Raw genomic sequence first — 19,213 nt, forward strand, 5'->3', positions numbered from 1 at the left:
ATAGTCTATTTCATGTGATGGAGACTGTGAGATCAAGAAAGGGGGGGAGGTGTCTGAGATGGTCCAAGTAAATTTGAGTGCAGGATGAAAATTAGCGATGAAGTTGATGAGGTCCATGAGTTCTGCATGGGTGCAGGAGGTAGCACCGATGCAGTCATCAATGTAACGGAGATAGAGTTCTGGGCCCGTGTACGCCTGGAAAGGGATTGTTCAATATACCCTACAAAGAGGCAGGCATAGCTGGAACCCCCTACAGGTGCCCATCCTTGGACTTGGAAGAAGTGGGAGGAGTCAAAGGGGAAGTTGTTGAGGGTGAGGACCAGCTCTGCTAGGCGGAGTAGAGTGTCAGTAGAGGGAAATTGGATGGTTCTGCGGTCAAGGAAGAAATGAAGGGCTTTAAGGCCTTCCTGGTGGGGGATGGAGGTCTAGAGTGACTGAATGTCTATAGTAAAGATGAGGGAGTGGGGGCTCGGAAAGTGGAAGTCATTAAAGAGACAAAGGGCATGTGAAGTATCTTGGACATAGGTCGGGAGAGATTGTACCAGGGGGGGTAGGATGGAGTCGAGGTACATGGAAGTTATTTCTGTGGGACAAGTGCAGGCAGAAACAATGGGTCCGCCAGGGCAGTTGTGTTTGTGGATTTTGGGGAGAAGGTAAAACCAGGTTGTGTGGGGCTGGGAAATGTTAAGGTTAGAGGCTGTGGAAGGCAGATAGCCAGAAGTGATGAAATCAGTAATGGTGTGTGATGTGAAGGCCTGGTGCTCATCTGTGGGATCATGGTCCAAGGATAAGTAGGAAGAGATATCTGAGAGATGTCGCCTGGCCTCAGCCCGGTAAAGGTCAGCGCGCCAGACTGCCACGGCACCTCCCTTGTCGGTGGGTTTGATTATAATGTCAGGGTTGCTGCAGAATGAGTGGAGGGCTGTACATTCAGAGGGGGTGAGGTTGGAGCAGGTAAGGGGAATGGAAAAGTTGACACGGTTGATGTCACACTGGCAGTTATAAATAGAGAGGTCTGGAGAGGGCCGTTCTGGGGAGTCCAAGAGGAGGGGGACCGGTGGAGACAGGAGAAGGGGGTCATCACTGGGTGGTGATGACTCTTTCCCATAGAAAAAGGCACAGAGGCGGAGGTGTTGGAAGGAAAGCTCTACGTCGTGGCGGACCCGGAACTCGTTGAGGTGGGGGCGGAGGGGAGCGAATGTGAGGCCTCTCTTGAGGACAGACCATTCCGTATCAGAAACTGAGAGGTCGTGGGGGATGGTGAAGACACGACAAGGGTGGGGGTTACGGTCAGAGGAGGGCCAGGGAGTGGACAAGGCTGAGGCATGATCTGGTGGGGGGATGATGGATGTTCAGAGAGGAGGGGGGGCCGAGAGTAGGGTTGCCAACTGTCCCGTATTAGCTGGGACATCCCGTTTTTTGGGCTATATTGGTTTGTCCTGTACGGGACCGCCCTTGTCCCGTATCTGACTGCTCCCAGCAGTGTTCAGGGTTGGACCGCCAGGCGCTTGTGGGTTTTCATTCTCTGGGTTAGTTTTCCCCCTCCCTCTCTCTCCTCTGCCTTGGGGAGTGTTTTTAATTTCAACGTTTTAATTATTAAATCTCTTTGGCGTCTCTACAGCCTCCCACCCCACCCCCACCGCCACTGTTCGGTCGGAGCGCTCACAAATTCCCTGAGCACCAACACCCCTTAAACCTCCCGAGTGCCAGACCCCGCAGGAGCGAGCACCTGGCGAATTGTCACAGCAGGTCGCTGCTCTGAGATTTTATCAACCGGCTCATCAGATCTGTTGCCGTTCGATGTCCATCTCGCCTCTTGCAAGATTCCTCACGTCCCTCCCTCGTCGCTATCTCCCTGTAAAATTGCGCCGGATGCCACCCCCTTCTTCGGTCCTGAAGCTCGCCTCTTTTGTATCCACTGCACGCTTTCTCTCTCTCTCTCTCTCTCTAGCCTCAGCTCAGATACCTCGCATACAAAACAGATGACTCAATCGACCTGTACTAGGCCCGGTGGCCACTGTAGGCCCGGACAGTGTAGTCCCGGGCAGCCGCCATTGGTGGAGCAGGAGCACGTGACCGCTGGCTGGGTGAGGTCACATGGGGCGCGGGCGGTGATGTCACCTTGTCCCTTATTTGCACGTGAGACTGTTGGCAACCCTAGGCGAGAGGACAATTGTATGGGTGGGGTGTGGTCGGAGTAACCTGGTTAAAAGAGGAAAGAGGAAGACCCATCACTGCTGAGGTTCCCTGTAAGGAGTGGGAGCAGTCGGACCCAGCAGAGTCAGTCCACGTGCTGTCAGAGTCTGCATCGTGGAGGTTGTGGGCCTGGTGCTAGCCTGGAACTCTGGTGAGGCGATGGCTCCGGCCCGCTGGTGGGCGGTGGAGAGGCGAGGGTTGGCAGAGTCACTGGTGGAAGCTTGTGGGAGGCCTGGAGTAGAGATATGGGTCGGCGGCAGCAGCACCGGTGGCCCACCTTTCCCACCCTTTTTGCTGGATCTCTTCATATTGAATGAGTGGGTTGACATTCTGGTCACTGTCCTTGCACAATATCTGTGCCAGATCAGTGGCACCAGTCATTGCCAGCCCATTTATTCCATTTAACATTCCATGGTAGACTTCACTGTGATTGGAATAGGGCACAATTTCGGCACAAATGTCTCAAACACAGATTTATCATGTATTATCAAACAACCCAGGCAGTGACCAGTGGGGTACCGCAAGGTTCGTTGCTGGGACCCCAGCTATTTACGATATACATTAATGACTTAGATGAAGGGATTAAAAGTACCATTAGCAAATTTGCAGATGATACTAAGCTGGGGGGTAGTGTGAATTGTGAGGAAGATGCAATAAGGCTGCAGGGTGACTTGGACAGGTTGTGTGAGTGGGCGGATACATGGCAGATGCAGTTTAAAGTAGATAAGTGTGAGGTTATTCACTTTGGAAGTAAGAATAGAAAGGCAGATTATTATCTGAATGGTGTCAAGTTAGGAAGAGGGGATGTTCAACGAGATCTGGGTGTCCTAGTGCATCAGTCACTGAAAGGAAGCATGCAGGTACAGCAGGCAGTGAAGAAAGCCAATGGAATGTTGGCCTTCATAACAAGAGGAGTTGAGTATAGGAGCAAAGAGGTCCTTCTACAGTTGTACCGGGCCCTGGTGAGACCACACCTGGAGTACTGTGTGCAGTTTTGGTCTCCAAATTTGAGGAAGGATATTCTTGCTATTGAGGGCGTGCAGCGTAGGTTCACTAGGTTAATTCCCGGAATGGAGGGACTGTCGTATGTTGAAAGGCTGGAGCAATTAGGCTTGTATACACTGGAATTTAGAAGGATGAGGGGGAATCTTATTGAAACATATAAGATAATTAGGGGATTGGACACATTAGAGGCAGGAAACATGTTCCCAATGTTGGGGGAGTCCAGAACAAGGGGCCACAGTTTAAGAATAAGGGGTAGGCCACTTAGAACGGAGATGAGGAAGAACATTTTCAGTCAGAGAGTGGTGAAGGTGTGGAATTCTCTGCCTCAGAAGGCAGTGGAGGCCAGTTCGTTGGATGCTTTCAAGAGAGAGCTGGATAGAGCTCTTAAGGATAGCGGAGTGAGGGGGTATGGGGAGAAGGCAGGAACGGGGTACTGATTGAGAGTGATCAGCCATGATCGCATTGAATGGCGGTGCTGGCTCGAAGGGCTGAATGGCCTACTCCTGCACCTATTGTCTATTGTCTATAACCCACTGTCCTATTCATCCCCAATTCATAACACATTATTACCGTTCCTCTATAATTAAAAAAAATAAAAAGTGATTTGCAATTATAACCAAGCAAAAGGGATATATGAAGCTTTTATTGTATTATGAAAATTGACACCTTGTCTTCCTTCTTTCAACATCTGTGTTGGATGAGAATGTTGCTCCCTATCCTTTCCCAGTGCTGCTATCCATCCATGCATCCTTATTATATATTGTAACTGATCGAGCCATGCCTGTCAGGCACTAGGGATCAGAGGTTGGATGATATCTACCAAGAGGGATAGTGCAGGCTGTATTTATCATGGAACAGAGATCAAATTGCATGAATGCAGAAGTGATCGGTGGTTACAGGCGAGGAAAATTGTTGGGCAGATGAATGTGTATGGGAACCTCCATCTCACCTGGAGGGGGTCCCTGGATGGAGGTGAGGGAGCAGGTAACAGATGAGAAAGAGGTTCACATGTGCCTCGTCAAGCCTTGTCCACTGCATTTGGTCTTTCCAATGTGGTATCCGTTACATTAATGAGACCAAGAATAGACAAGACAGCCATTTCACCAAACACGGCTCAATCCTCCAAGGCCTGCTGGATTTCTCAGTTGCTAATTATTTTAACTGCCCTTCCCATTCCCATACGGACCCTTCTGTGTTGGTTCTCCACTATTATCAGAAGGCTGCCACATGCAAACTGCAGGAACAGTGCCTTATACTCATATTCCACTTGAGTAGCTTGTGGTATGAGCATTGAATTCTCCAATCTTAAGTACCATTCCTCCTTCCCCCTGCCTGTTTCCTATGCCTCACTTCCACCCTCTGGTGCCCAACCATTTTCTCCACTGTCCTGTCCCTTCCCTTCTGTCCCGTTCCATCTATACCCCTCCCTCTGGTTTTATATTTCACTCCTCTTCTCTCCTTATCTGACACCCCTTGCATCTTTTTCATCTCTAGCCTTTGTCACTTACTCCAGCTATCTGGCAATAATCAAACTCCCCTCACCTGTATCCACCTTTCACTTGACAGCTTTGTCCTACTCCCACCTCTTTTCCAGATTTCTCTCCCTTACTACAATCAGTCTAAAGAAGCATCCCTCCAAAGATGCCACCTGGCCCATTGACTTAGTCCAGCACTCAGTGTTTTACTCGAAATTCCAGCATCTGCAATTCCTGGTGGCTCCAAAATATGACTCGGGGTGGAATCATGATAGAGTTGGCGATAATGTGTTGGAGATGTAACACCTGTTCCTATTACTTCTACCTCACGTCACCCCCAGCATGAACTAACTCATATCTGTCGAGGGAACAGTGATTCAATTCTCTTCATGATAACATAGGGAGCAAGTTGGCTGAGATTGTCCCTGTGTTTTTGGCATGGATTCCATGACTAATCAGGGTGAGCAACCAACATTTTTGGCACCATAATGGGGATTGGAGTAGTTTACATTGGTTTGACGCCACAAAATTGTCTCCCTGAATTCCAGCAGTCCTTTTGGCTCATTCTGTAGTCCATCCATAGAAAATCAACTGAGCTCATTTATCCTCGCTGCAGTTTCATGTTTCCTGCTTTTACATTTGCAAAACATTCTGGCATAGGCTAGATTCCGAATTATGATTGGCTATCAGGATTAGAGTCATAGAGTGATACAACGTGGAAACAGGACCTTCGGCCCTACATGTCCACACCAGCCAACATGTCCCAGCTACACTAGTCCCACCTGCCTGCATTTGGCCCACATCCCTCCAAACATGTCCAATCCATGCACCAAATCAGGTGAGGATAACTAGTCTTTGCATCAGAAATGCCTCAAAAATGCCAACAGTATCACCAAAGACCCACACCATTCTGGCCACGCTCTCATTTCACTCCTGCCATCAGAAAGAAGGTAGAGGAGCCTGAAAACTGTTAACGCATAGGTTCAGGAGCAGCTTCTTCCAAATAACCATCAGGCTATTAAACACTACAACCTCCAAATGAGCTTCGAACCACATAGACTTGGGGGCAATGTTTTTATTGTTGCACTTTTATTGTTTGTTTGTTAGTTTTAGAAATATTGATTTTTTTGTGTTTATTTAGTGTTTACTGAGTACGGTTTGCATATCTGTTATGCTTCTGCAAGTAAAAATGTAATTGTTCCATTTTGGGACATATGACAATAAAACAATAAAAGTCTTTTGGAATGCATGTGGATTCTGCAGCTGCACAGAGTTTTGCAGCAAAGTTCAATAGATAACAGCCAACAAGGCATAGACTTCCTTCAACTTGGTGCTGACAATTACATACCGATGAGAGATTTCCCCCTCCTGCCCCATCTCATAAATAGTCAAGGGTTCTTCAGAGTACAATGGGCAATTTCTTGCAGGTCATTGTCATGGAAGAGGATAAGGAGCAGAAACAGATGGTATTAGAATGTTAGAACATCCAAAGTGGATGGATCTCATTGAATATAGCCTCACTTACATTGGAATCTAAAAACAACACATATCGTAAGAGGATTTACAGAGATGTGCACAAGAAGTATACATTTTACCAAATAAGTCATCGGGTGCTTTGTCAAGTTACAATCATCTGCCCACCTCTCTTTGATTAGTTAGCCGATCATCATACACAGTCTGATTTTGTGGGACAAACATAATTCAGGTAACCGTTAGTGATCTCTGTAATGTCAGACAGATTGCTTTTTTAAATTGTTGTGAGGATAGGCATGGAAATGGGGAATTTATTGTTTTTGACATTTCAGCGAATATGAAAGTAGTGGGGGTGGTGATGGATGGGAGAAATAGATGGAAGTCCGGGTGGGGCACAGGGTAGGGAAGGAGGGGGGAGGGGGGTAAGAGGGGGGATACAGGTGCAGAAATGAGGGGGGCTGTTAACTAACATTAGGGAATTCAACGTTCATACCATTAGGTTGTATGCTACCCGAGCGGAACATGAGGTGCTGTTCCTCCAGTTTGCGTGTGGCATCACTCTAGCTATGAAGGAGGCCCAGGACAGAAAGGTCAGCATGGGAATGGGAAGCGGAGTTAAAATGGTTAGCAACTGAGAGATCTAGTAGGCCGTGGTGGATGGAGCGCAAGTGTTCAGTGAAATGGTCGCAGTGTCTACACTCTGCTCGCCGATGTACAGGAGGCCACATCAGGAGTACCATTTGCAGTAGACGAGGTTAAAGCAGGTGCATGTGAACCTCTATCTCACCTGGAAAAACTGCTGGTGTCCCTGAATGGAGTCAAGGGAGGAGGTTTAGGGACAGGTGCTGCATCTCCTGCATTTTCAGAGGAAAGTACCTGGTGGCAAAGGATTGGGTGGCAAAGGATGAACAAACCAAGAAGTTGCGGAGGGAACAATTTATGCGGCAAGCAGAAAGGGGTGGAGATGGGAAGACGTGACAGGTGGTGGGATCACGTTGGAGGTGACGGAAATGTCATAAATGTCAGATGTAACACCTGTCCCTCTACCTCCCCCCTTGCCTCCATCCAGGTACACCAGCAGACGTTTTAGGTGAGACAGCTTCACGTCGGTTGTGGAGGCTATTGGGGTGAAAGGTGAGGAGCGGGGAACTCTTGTTCCATCTAGGAGGAGGGGGAGCAAGAGCAGAACTATGGTACACAGAGGAGACAATAACTGTGGGAGTTGGTAGGTTTATAGTAGATATCAGGTGATAGTCTGTACCCTGTGATGGAGACATACGTCAAAAAAGGGGAGAGAAGTGTCACAGGTACTTTTACTGTGCGTTTTTTAAGTTTGATTAGGACAGTGAGCTTCAAGAAAAGTAACTAGCATTGAACATCTGACAATAGACTATTCTGTGCTATTTACTTACATTCCTGCGTTGCTTAATGGTGCCCAACATTTCCATAATTCCAATTGTTTTTTGTTTTATCACAGAGATTAAAGGGATAAAAGGCATTGTCTCAACAGTCATCTCTCATTCTTCTAAACTCCACTCCCTGAGAGGACAAATCCCTTATCCCAAGATCAATCTTGTGAATATACACTGCATGGAATGCAAGGCAATTTTTTTTTCTGGGTATAAAACTAAATTGGCCTACTTTATACCAAATGTGACTTCAACAAATTTTGAACATGCTCAGGAAAACATCCTTACTCTTGTATTGCTGATAGGAAGAGACTTGATAAACTGATCAAGAAGGCCAGCTCTGTCCTGGGATGCTCCCTCGACTCAGTGCAGGCGGTGGGAGAGAGGAGGATGATGGCAAAGCTATTATCACTGCTGGACAACAACTCCCACCCCTTGCAGGACACTGTCACTGCACTGTCACTGTCACTTCCTTCAGTGACAGACTTCTTCACCCCAAGTGCGTGAAGGAGAGATATAGGAGGTCCTTCCTTCCCGCTGTTGTGAGACTGCACAACCAGCGCTGCTCCCAGCAGACTAGTAAATAAAAATAATTACCGTTATTTTATTTTTTAATGAATGCTTATTTATTTTTGCTATCCACTTTGCTGCTGTAACCCTGCAAATTTCCCTGTTGTGGAACGAATAAAGTATTATTATTATTATTATTATTATTATCATTATTATCATTATTATTATTATTATTATTATTATTATTATTATTATTATTATTATTATTATTATTATTATTATTATTATTATTATTATTATTATTATTATTATTATTATTATTATTATTATTATTATTATTATTATTATTATCTCCTTGCAGATACCCTCTGCCTTCTTACTGGTGGTTATACCTGAATTATTATTATTTGTGGTTCATGAATTGATGTACCAAGATCCTTTTGAATAGCAACATTTACTATTTATTGCCAGTTAAAAAATATTTTGCCTTTCCTTTCTACTAAAGTGAATAGCTTCTCATTTCAGATCCGCCAATTATAATTTGTTTGTTTCCTCACTTAAGTCTTCTGTATACTTTGAAAACTTTCTGCATCCTTCTCTCCGTTCACTTTACCACTTACAATACCATCAGCTGCAAGCTTTTATACATTATACTCTATTCATTAAAGTCAATTGTAAATTGTAAATGGTATTGATTACAATATATTTATATTTAGTACAATATATAATACTGGTCCCAGTGGCAACCCACTTGTGAAAGTCCGACAATCTGAAAAGAACTCACTTGTCTCTTGCCATTCACATTAATACATTGTCACCAATCCAGAGAATCCTTATATTTTATATCAACTTATTGTGAGGTGTCATAACATATAAAAATGCAGGTTTTCACTGGCTCCTCCTTTTCTACTCTTCTGATTATATAATCAAAAAATAATGTTTTCTTCACAAACTATTTTGACCCTGTCCAATAATTGAAAACAGCTACTCTGTTAACATTTTCCAACATTTTCAGAACTAAAGGTAAGGTAACCTGTCCAGTCCACTATTTTTTCTCTCTCTTACCTTCCTGAATAGTGGTGTTACATTTGCTACCTACCAGTCTGCTGGAACTATTCCAGAGTCTCAGGAATTTTGGAATACCATCACGAATGCAACCTTTACCTTTATTGTTAGTTACAGCCCTTTAATGCAGGCTTTTGTATCCAGAGGATTTATTTGATTCTGGTCTCCTTAATATCTCCAGTGCTTTCCCAAGTGTTATTGATTTAAGTTCCTGAGTTTGTTTAAGACCTCGGTTCCCTTCTATTTCTGCTACATTTATTATGCCCTCTAATGTGAAAACAGATGCAAAATATTTGCTTAATGTCTCAACTTTCTGACTCAGAGCTGAGATTGAGAGCAGTTTGCCACAGCTAATCAAAAGTCATTGACTGCAACATCTGAGGAAATCTTTTACAAACTTCTTTCTGAATTCCTTCAGTCCAAACATACAGCTCTATCCATTTCTACACCCCCGAACAATTGCCCTAGTATGATAGTTGGCTCACTGTGAGCAGTAAGATAAGAGATGTGGAATTATTTTAAAGATGGACGATTATCACTTGGTGGGCACCCTTTCAATGTACAACTTCTGCATCACAATGTATGTCAAAGCATAAAAATCAATGGAAAAGCAGAACATGGATTTTATGAAGGCTGTAACTCATAATATTATGGTTTCCCAATGATCTTCATCTTTACTTTGGGCTGATTCTGAAAGAAGGGGTTCAACTTTCTGCCTTCTGCTGATGTCGCCTCTCTGGGATTTTTGATTGAATTTTGGCGAATCAGGATGATAATCTGGAGGTAGTTAGGGGCTTGTATCTTCATTGATTGAACGTTCAAAGTAGATTGTCAAACTGTACAATGGTATAATAACAAAAATGTGCATTTCAGTGACCCTGAACATTCCAATGTGCTTCACAAGAGGGAGGGCTAAAACTGAAATAATTCCGTGATCAAGGCAGTTATATGGACAGAATTAGCGCTTTCTATGTTTTTGAAACCATTTTTTGCTTCTTTTCTCCTCTCCAGGCGTGACCTTCTTGGGAGTGGTGTATCTCAACTAGCAGGAACATGAACCCCATTGGTTACCCTTCACTGATTTCTCACTTCCTGTGGGAATTCAGTTGAATTCCAGTTCACAACTCCCTAGTAGAGAATAAGAGCTCAATATAAAATTAACTTGAAGATAGACACAAAACGCTGGAGTAACTCAGCGGACAGGCAACATCTCTGGTAGAAGGAATGGGTGACGTTTCGGGTTGCGATTGAACAAGGATCTCGACCCGGAAAGTCACCCATTCCTTCTATCCAGAGATGTTGCCTGTCCCGGTGAGTTATTCCAGCATTTTGTGTCTATCTTTGGTGTAAACCAGCCTCAGCAGTTCCTTCTTAGACATAAAATTAACTTGGGTGACCTTACTTCTAATCCTCAATGGGCTTGTGTTTACTGCATCCAGTAATTCCCAATTAGTATCATACTCAAATAGACTAATGGTTAATACAGTCAAAACAAATAGAACAGAGAACATAGAACAGTACAGCATACGGACTGGCCCTTTGGCCCACAATGTCTGTGGTGAATACAATGACAAATTAAACTAATCTCTGCATGCACGTGACCCATATTCCACCATTTGCTGCATATCCATGTGCCTATTTAAGAGCCTCATAAATATCACCTCGATAAATACCTGCTTCCACCACCACTCCTGACATTGAGTTCTAGGCACTGACCATTCTCGGTATTTTTGGGAGGACAAAGTAGAACATGCCTTTGCTTTTAACTATGCTCTGCCTGACCCAGGAGTTTGTAGGGCTTGTAAATGAAAAGGAACCTTCATAGTAAGTACTGATAGGATTCAAATGGTCTAGTTATAATCCATGACACCAACATTTGTCTATTCACATTCTGCTGTGATTCCTAACTCCTACTTATTAGATGTCAATATCTTTCAACTCCATGCCAGAATTCAGCTGACGGAGGACGGTGCTCTCAGTAGTTTCCTGCTATTATTTTTACAAATTCGACTTAATGAGGGAACTAAATGGAAAACCCAATGTTTACATAAAAACAAAGAAGACTACCATTGATCATTTTGCTTGTAGCGCAGGATGATTTAAGGATCCTGCCTTTTGGCTGGAGGGGCCTTGATTGGTCACAGATATTAGCATTCAACTGCTAAACCCCTGATTGAGTTCTCTAAGAACATGTTTATTTAAAGAAGCAACAATCTCCAAACTCTGCATTTCAGGTGGGATCTATGAATCACATCAGTGGGCTGTTCTACCCAAAGAATGCTTACACTTCAAGCAAAAACAAAATCCCAGCCTCTTCTTGTTACCCTGCATACATATCAATGTGGTGTTGAAGCATATTCAGTTCTGTCCTTTGTTATCTGGAAATTACCTTCACCCAAATCTATCAACAGCCATAGTATGCACTGAGAGATAAGATATCCTTATAATCAATAGAGCTAAAGCAAGTTTTACACCAGCTTCAAGGATTTACTCAGAATGCATTTTCTTTATCACTAATAATTAATCTGAAGCACTGCTATCATTTTATGCATCTCTCATACCCTCCAAGGCAGGTGCTATTTTATGCATGAGTGCTGTTGACAAGAGATTGTTGTGCAGGTCTTCCACTTTTTATTGTCTCTGTCACAGGAATCTAGGCACCATTAAAGACCTAAGAAAACCCGAGGAAAAGTACAACGTTAATTATTTGTGGCAAAGCTTCAGGCATGGGTTGTCTTCAGCTATGGGTGCTCTGTCATGGTGCCACCACGGCAGCTGGCAAAATTAAATTCAGTTCCTCAAAGTAAAACTTGGAATGGAAAGCTGTTGACCAGAGACCAAGTGATGATATTTGGTATTACAAAACTATATATGTACTTGGTGGTTGGCATGGATATGGTGGGATGAAGGGCCTATTCCTGTACTTCATGGCATTTCTCGGTAATAGTAACAATATAATCACGGTACCTCTGTCCCTCTCTTTCCCCTCCCCCTTCCCAGTTCTCCCACTGTCTTCCTGTCTCCAACTACATCCTTTCTTTGTCCGGGCCCCTCCCCTGACATCAGTCTGAAGAAGTGTCTCAACCCGAAACGCCACCCATTCCTTCTCTCCCGAGATGCTGCCTGACCCGTTGAGTTACTCAAGCTTTTTGTGATATAATCACGGTACGGTGAGAGAACCCTATTTGATTCTCTGAGGAGAAATCTGCCACCCTTAACAGTCCTGGTCTACATGTGATTACAGATCTACAAGAACTTGTGCTCTCTGAAATGACCAAGCAGCAAAGGAATCAGCAATAAATGTATTTTGGTGACACCTGTATCCTGTGAATGAAAGAAAAAAGTTGCACAAGAAACATTTGAGACGTTCGGAACACAGAGCTAGGCAGGAGCGAGGTTATGAGAAGGCTTTAGATCACAGTGAATGGAATTTTAAAATTCAGGTGTTGCCAGAGCAGGACACAATGTAGACCAACAGATAGAGAGGTGATGAGTGAACTGAATTTAGTGAGAGTTATGATAGGGGCACGGGGTTTCAGATGAAAAACAACCATAGTCACATTCGTACCTGTTAGGGACTGACCCCGAACATTCCAATTCGAAAAATGGATTGAGGGCCTTTAGTTTTGAATATCAAACTAAAAACGGATGTGGGCAGCGATCTCTGTTTTGCTCCAATTGGAAAGAGTGTCACTGAGTTCACTAACAGTTATGACTCAGTTTTGAATCTCTACACAAACAACGTTTGGAGTTAAATTCAGACTCAAAGCTGAATCAGAGCTGATTGTGGACTTTAGAAGGGCTAAACATCCAAGGACGTACACGCCACTGCAGATAAATGGGTCTACTGTGGATAGGGTGAGCAGTTTTAAATACTTGGGAGTCCGCATCACAGAGGATCTGACATGGGCAACGCACATTGCCGCACTGGTGGGTAAGGCAAAGCAGCGCCTTTACCACCTTAGACAGCTGAGGAAATTCAGAGTGTCTCTGAGGATCCTTCATTGCTTCTACTCTGGGGCTGTAGATAGCATCCTGTCCAGCAACATTACAGTCTGGTTTGGGAACAGCTCTGCCCAGGACAGGATGGCCCTGCAGAGAGTAGTGCGTTCGGCAGAATGCACCATGGGAACTAACTCCTCCCCCTGCAGGACCTATACATCAGGAGGTGCAGATCCAGAGCAAGTAAGATTATGAGGGACCCCTGCCACCCCAGTAACGGACTGTTCCAGATGCTACGGTCAGGCAAACGCCTCCGCTGTCACGCTGTGAAAGCGGGGAGGATGAGATGGAGTTTCTACCCACAGGCCATCAGGACTGTCAAATTTATAACTCCAGAGACTAAATTTTGTCTACACTATAGTAACTTTATTAACTGTATTTATATGCTGTAACTGTAATTCTTTTTTGTGCACAATCCGCAGGCATTGCCACTTTCATTTCACTGCACATCGTGTATGTGTATGTGACAAATAAACTTGACTTGACTTGACTTGAAATGACTAGACATTCTATTACATCCAAAAGGGGGTGCGCGGCTGGTATTTTAACAGCCACTGAGTTCCACATTATAAATTTAAATGACACCCTTACCCCGAGGCCTTTGTGGAACTGAACAAGCATTGCATAACTTTGAGAACAAAAATGTATAGTCAGGGTGCAAACCCAAAGTGAAGAAGGAGGTGGAATTGAAATGTGTAGGAAGTAACAACAGATGCTGGTTTAAACCGAAGATAGACACAAAAAGCTGGAGTAACTCAGCGGGACAGGCAGCATCTCTGGAGAGAAGGAATGGGTGACGTTTTGGGTCGAGACCCTTCTTCAGACTGGAGGAGTGGACTTGAAAATGGCTCTAAGCCTGGTTGGGACCTATACCTGTTGGAAATTTACTATATGGCCAAATGAAGACAAAGGAATTATAATCAGGATGTGGGGAAGGGGTTGGCAAGTTGAGGTGGAGTGGGTGAGGGAGGGCAGGGATAGAGCCCATGATAATAAATGGCATAGGTTTAAGATGAAATGAGAGTGATATACTAGGAACCTGGTGGGTATTTAGAACAAGCTGTAATAAAGCTGAAATTGTTGAGGCAAGTGCAATAATAACATTTTAAAGACATTTGGGCTCAGACATGGATAAGGAAGGTTTGCAGGGATATGGACCAAATGCCGGATAAAGGTAACTAGCTTAGATGGGGCATCTTTGCCAGCAAGGACGAGTTGGGCCAAAGGGGCTGTTTCTGTACTGTGTGACTACAACTCTTAAGTTCTGCTTAAACATTGGTTGCTGCTGAAAGTTGCACTTCCTGCCACTCCTGTTGCTTCTACTCCATTTTTTTCTACAGCAGAACCTTCAGATTTAGTGGCAGGGCCCCAGCTCTAAACTGCTGAGCTGCAAAACCTACAGCATGAACAGACTAACTCCTCCTTTTGTCAGCACTGTGCACACCCTGCCACCACTAGTTAGATTTATGCTCCACAATTTTCTGTAAGTGTGCCCAGAGGAAGGTAGTACAGTGACAAGTGTTAACGAGGGGATGTATAAATTACTGCAGCATCAGAGAGAATGTGCACATAATTCCTGCATTTGGGAAGGAAGAACGATATTACGAAAAGTGAGCAGTTCTCGTGAAAATTTATGAAGACAACGTAACTATTATACATCATGTTTTAGCAAGAGTATTACAAGAAAGAATATATAATTTTTGTGAATGTATAACAGAAGTGATGGAGAATAGTACAGTATGAATTTTATTCAGGAAAGAATCTTTAAGTGAGAGCATTGTAGAGATTGACACAAAAAGCTGGAGTAACTCAACGGGACAGGCGGCATCTCTAGAGAGAAGGAATGGGTGACGTTCGTCTGAAGAAGGGTCTCGATCCGAAACGTTACCCCTTCCTTCTCTCTCGAGAGCTGCTGCCTGTCCCTCTGAGTTATTCCAGCTATTTGTGTCAATCTTTAAACCAGCATCTGCAGTTTCTTCCTACCCATTGTGGAGATTGCTGGTTAATGAAGAGTGCATTGTTGCAGGCATTACTGAGCATTTACTGTTTTAGACAGTGTGAGATGTAAATGTTGTGGGCTGGTTATAATGGGCTGAATTAATGAGAGTGTTAAAGGAGAACGTGTTCTGAACAGGGAGTCTTAGTAAAATTGCTATTCGGAGAACTATGTCACAGAGAGAGAACTCCATCAAAGTTACAGAAAGTGTTATGTTACTTTCACCTTTGGTTCTTCAAGTGGTGAATTATACTTATGCACAGATGATATGGGATTACTTTTAAAAGCTTTCCAAGATAAAGTGTTAAGTGTTGGCAGATTCTTTTCAACAATGGAGCTGCAATGATGAATTCAACCCTGCAGTCACTCAAGATCAAATATCTGGACAAAGATACATTTAACAGTGACAGATTTAGTATCAAGTCTGAAACTGACTAATTTTCCACTTTTCTGGCTCTGAGAAACTGAGATCTTTGTTATCCTGGTGGAAACAAGATGTCACTTCCCTGGACCACAAACGACATGATGACCTGTCAGTCGCATTTCTTACTTTTTTTTTGCAGGCAGTCTCTCAGGATTGAGGATAACTTGTTTTGCTTGAGTTCTGTTGGGTCGGATGAAGCCAGTGCAGGGTTCTCAGACCTTGCCACAGATGGGGCAGCAGGGACTGACTGGATGAGTCGTTTGTCAGGTGGTGCAATCTTTCCACTGTTTGCACTGGGCTTCTCTGTGTTCATAATGCATGGACTTGAGGTTCTCAAAGCCATCTTCAATGCCTCTTCTCCAATTTGAGTACTCATTGATTGCTCAGTGAATCCCAGGAGTCAGAAACACAAACAGAAAATACCGAAAGAACTCGGCCAGTCAAACAGCAACCAATTAACATTCTGAAGAAGGGTCCCAGATCTGAAATGCAAACTGGTTTCTCTTTCTATTTAATGCTTCTTGATCGGCTGAGTTAATTCAGCATTTCTGTTTCTGTATCAGAGTCCAGTATCTACAGTTATATTTATTTTCTGAATTCCAAAAGCTTTGCACTTGATTTACGATCTTGATCTTCAAATGCCCTTTTCCTCAGTTGGATAAGGGCAGCTCTGGTGGATTGAAGGTGAAGGTGAATCTCACTACTATCTTTGCCAAGAGCCGGTTCCCGAGTGTGTAAATTGCTATATCTCGCCATGAATCTTTATTGTTGGAGGTGGTATTGTACAACTGGAGCAGTTCATTTACATACCAGAGAGCATGTAATATTGAGTGCTGTTTGGTTAGAGATAGAGCCAATAACAATACATAATTATCAATAGCTGATGTTGGTTAATTGATTGAAAGATACATCATGGAAACAGGCCTTTCAGCCCACTAATTCCACGCTGACCATCAATCACCTGTTCACACTAGTTTTACGTTATCCCACTTTCGCATCCACTCCCTACATACCAGGGGGCAATGTACAGAGGAAAATTAACCTACAAACCTGCACACTTATGGGATGTGGGAGGAAACTAGAACACCCAGAGGAAACCTAGAGAGAACGTGCATACTCCACACAGACATCCCCCGAGGTCAGGATCAAACCCACACCTCTGGTCCTGTGAGATAGCAGGTCTACCAGCTGCTCCACTGTGCTGCCTTTATATCTTCTACAATAGATGCATGGAATCATTGAGTGGGACAGCTCAGAAATCGGGCCTGCAGTAAACTTGTCCATGCCAATTATAGAGTACTCAACTTCTGGTATCATTGTTCTGAATTTCTACTTAAAAATGTTGTCTGTGTAAAGGTTTTCTGACGCAATGAGGGTAAAATGATGCTCACTCCATATGGTTCACCTTTCATGGATCTCTGTGTTGTTGACTTGCTATGTCATGAATACATACAATTCTGATTCAGTCTGGCACCATTCACTGTGTTCAAAACATGGATTGTTGGCTAGATTTTACTTCATGTTTCTCCCTATCTCCGTAGCCTTTGTGACAGAAGGTCCTTCCCCTTTAAGTTTGATCAGTGCACATAGTTCCAAAGGAATGGGGGAGGGGAAGAGCCAAGTGCTCAGTTTGGGGGACTTTAAAGGTTAATCCAGCAGAAAACTCTGCCAGGATCACTGAAATAACCTATCTACTGAAGAGAGCTTTATGTTACAAACTTTAACTCTCTCACGCCTATAGCTTTCCCACAAGATGTATTTTTATAGTTTGCAATATCCAGTGTTTTGGTCTGTCAAGAGACGTGAATGAAAGTGTAGATGTGTTGACTTATGCAGCCGGTTGCAGTATCTGGCCTACTTCAATTCATTCACAATTCATGATACTTTGGCATTATTCCTAACATAGCCCCATTTAATCACTTCAGCTGCGATAGCCAATAGCTTTCATGGCGATAATATTAACATCGATGGAGACAATTATTATGGCATATTGAACTTGTACTTAAAATCTTTCATGCCTGCATTTCAACTGAAGAAATAACAACTGCTTCTTTTGATGATAGTTAAGAAGGTACAGTAACAACCAACACACTGTGGAGAGGAGGTGAATTCTGGCTGGTGTGATTGTCAATGTGTGTACAGGATATGTGAGGAAATATTTGAAATCGAACTGATTTAAAGATTTTTCAAATTAAAGTGAGCTGTCTCACTTTATCCAGTAGATCCAGTTAGAAGAGGTTGATTTTATTTACTAGCCAGGCATCTGACTTTCATCGTGTTTCATTTTTTTGTCATATATGCAGGGAAGTCTGGGGTGCTGGGACCTAATGTACCAAGATCAGTTCAACTCCAATAAAGTAGGCAGGCCACATCATCCACATGCCTAACATCAAATGCCCTCAGCAAGCACTCTACCCTGAGCTTGGTCACACAAACAGATGTGCAGGAGGTCAGCAAAATAGCTTCTAAGACATCCTGAGAACATCCTTAAAAAAAATCCAACAACATCAACCAACTCAAACCGTGACCCAAGGCTACTTAAACGGAAAACATCTGGAAAAGGAAGGGTGCAGGAAGGAACTGCAGGTGCTGGTTTAAACCGAAGGTTGATACAAAAAGCTGGAGTAACTCAGTGGGTCACCCAGCGGTACCCATAAATAGTGGGTTTATGGACAGAATTCCAGATCTTAGGGCCTTGGCAACTGAAGGAATGGTTGGAGCAAATGAAGGCAATCAGGACATTAGAACAAGATGAGCAGCTATTCTAGAGGGTTGTGGGAATGGAAGAGGTTACTGAGATGGGAAGGAGTAAGCTGGGGGAGGAACATGAAACACCAGCTGTGTAAACCTAGAGAGCAAGACCATGGAGAAGGACATTAATGAACAAAAATGCGTAGGGGATTCAGGTAGTTTCTGGGCATATGATAGGTAAATCAAAATTTCTAAAGGAGGGTTAAAAGGCTGTGGTGTGGATGTGAAGATCAGAAATCAGTTGAAAAGGAAATGTTCCACATATTAATTATCTGTTTTAAGAGATGAAAACAAGTACAAAATTTTTAAAGAGTTTTAAAAGAGATAAATGAGTCCCTCCCACCTTCTGATTCTCCACAATCAGTCTGAGTGGCTGAAATCTCCCATTCTGCTTCATCACTGGCAACACTGCGTAACAATTTATTGGAGGAATTGTGGAGCCTGCTTCAACCGAGGAAGAGACAGTTCCAACTTCAACATGAAAATAACATTGAAATGAAGTGAATGGAATTGAAAGAGTGTTTTTAGAGACACTTTTATGTTGACAGTGTGCCATGAGCAGCAGAGTGTGGTTTTCCTGGTGCCGATTCTCACACTATTCCATAAGCAAAGTGAATTCCACTCTTCTGACAGCATCAGAGACTCATCTTACTCTTGGCTCCTGTACTAAAGGTCAGAGTCATAGAATTGTACAACTGGGAAACAGGCTCCTCAGTCCAACACGTCCACGCTGACCAAGATGTCTTTTCAAGCTAGTCCTATTTGGCTGATATCCCATTGAACCTCTTTCCATCCAAATACATTTTGACACATTGGCCATCATCAGTCAGGAAATTGAGTATAGAAGTTGAGATGTTATGTTACATTTGAACAAGATGTTGGTGAAGCCACTCTTCGAGGATTTGGT

The sequence above is a fragment of the Rhinoraja longicauda genome, chromosome 14 (genome assembly GCF_053455715.1).
Source record: "Rhinoraja longicauda isolate Sanriku21f chromosome 14, sRhiLon1.1, whole genome shotgun sequence".
Lineage (NCBI taxonomy): Eukaryota > Metazoa > Chordata > Chondrichthyes > Rajiformes > Arhynchobatidae > Rhinoraja > Rhinoraja longicauda.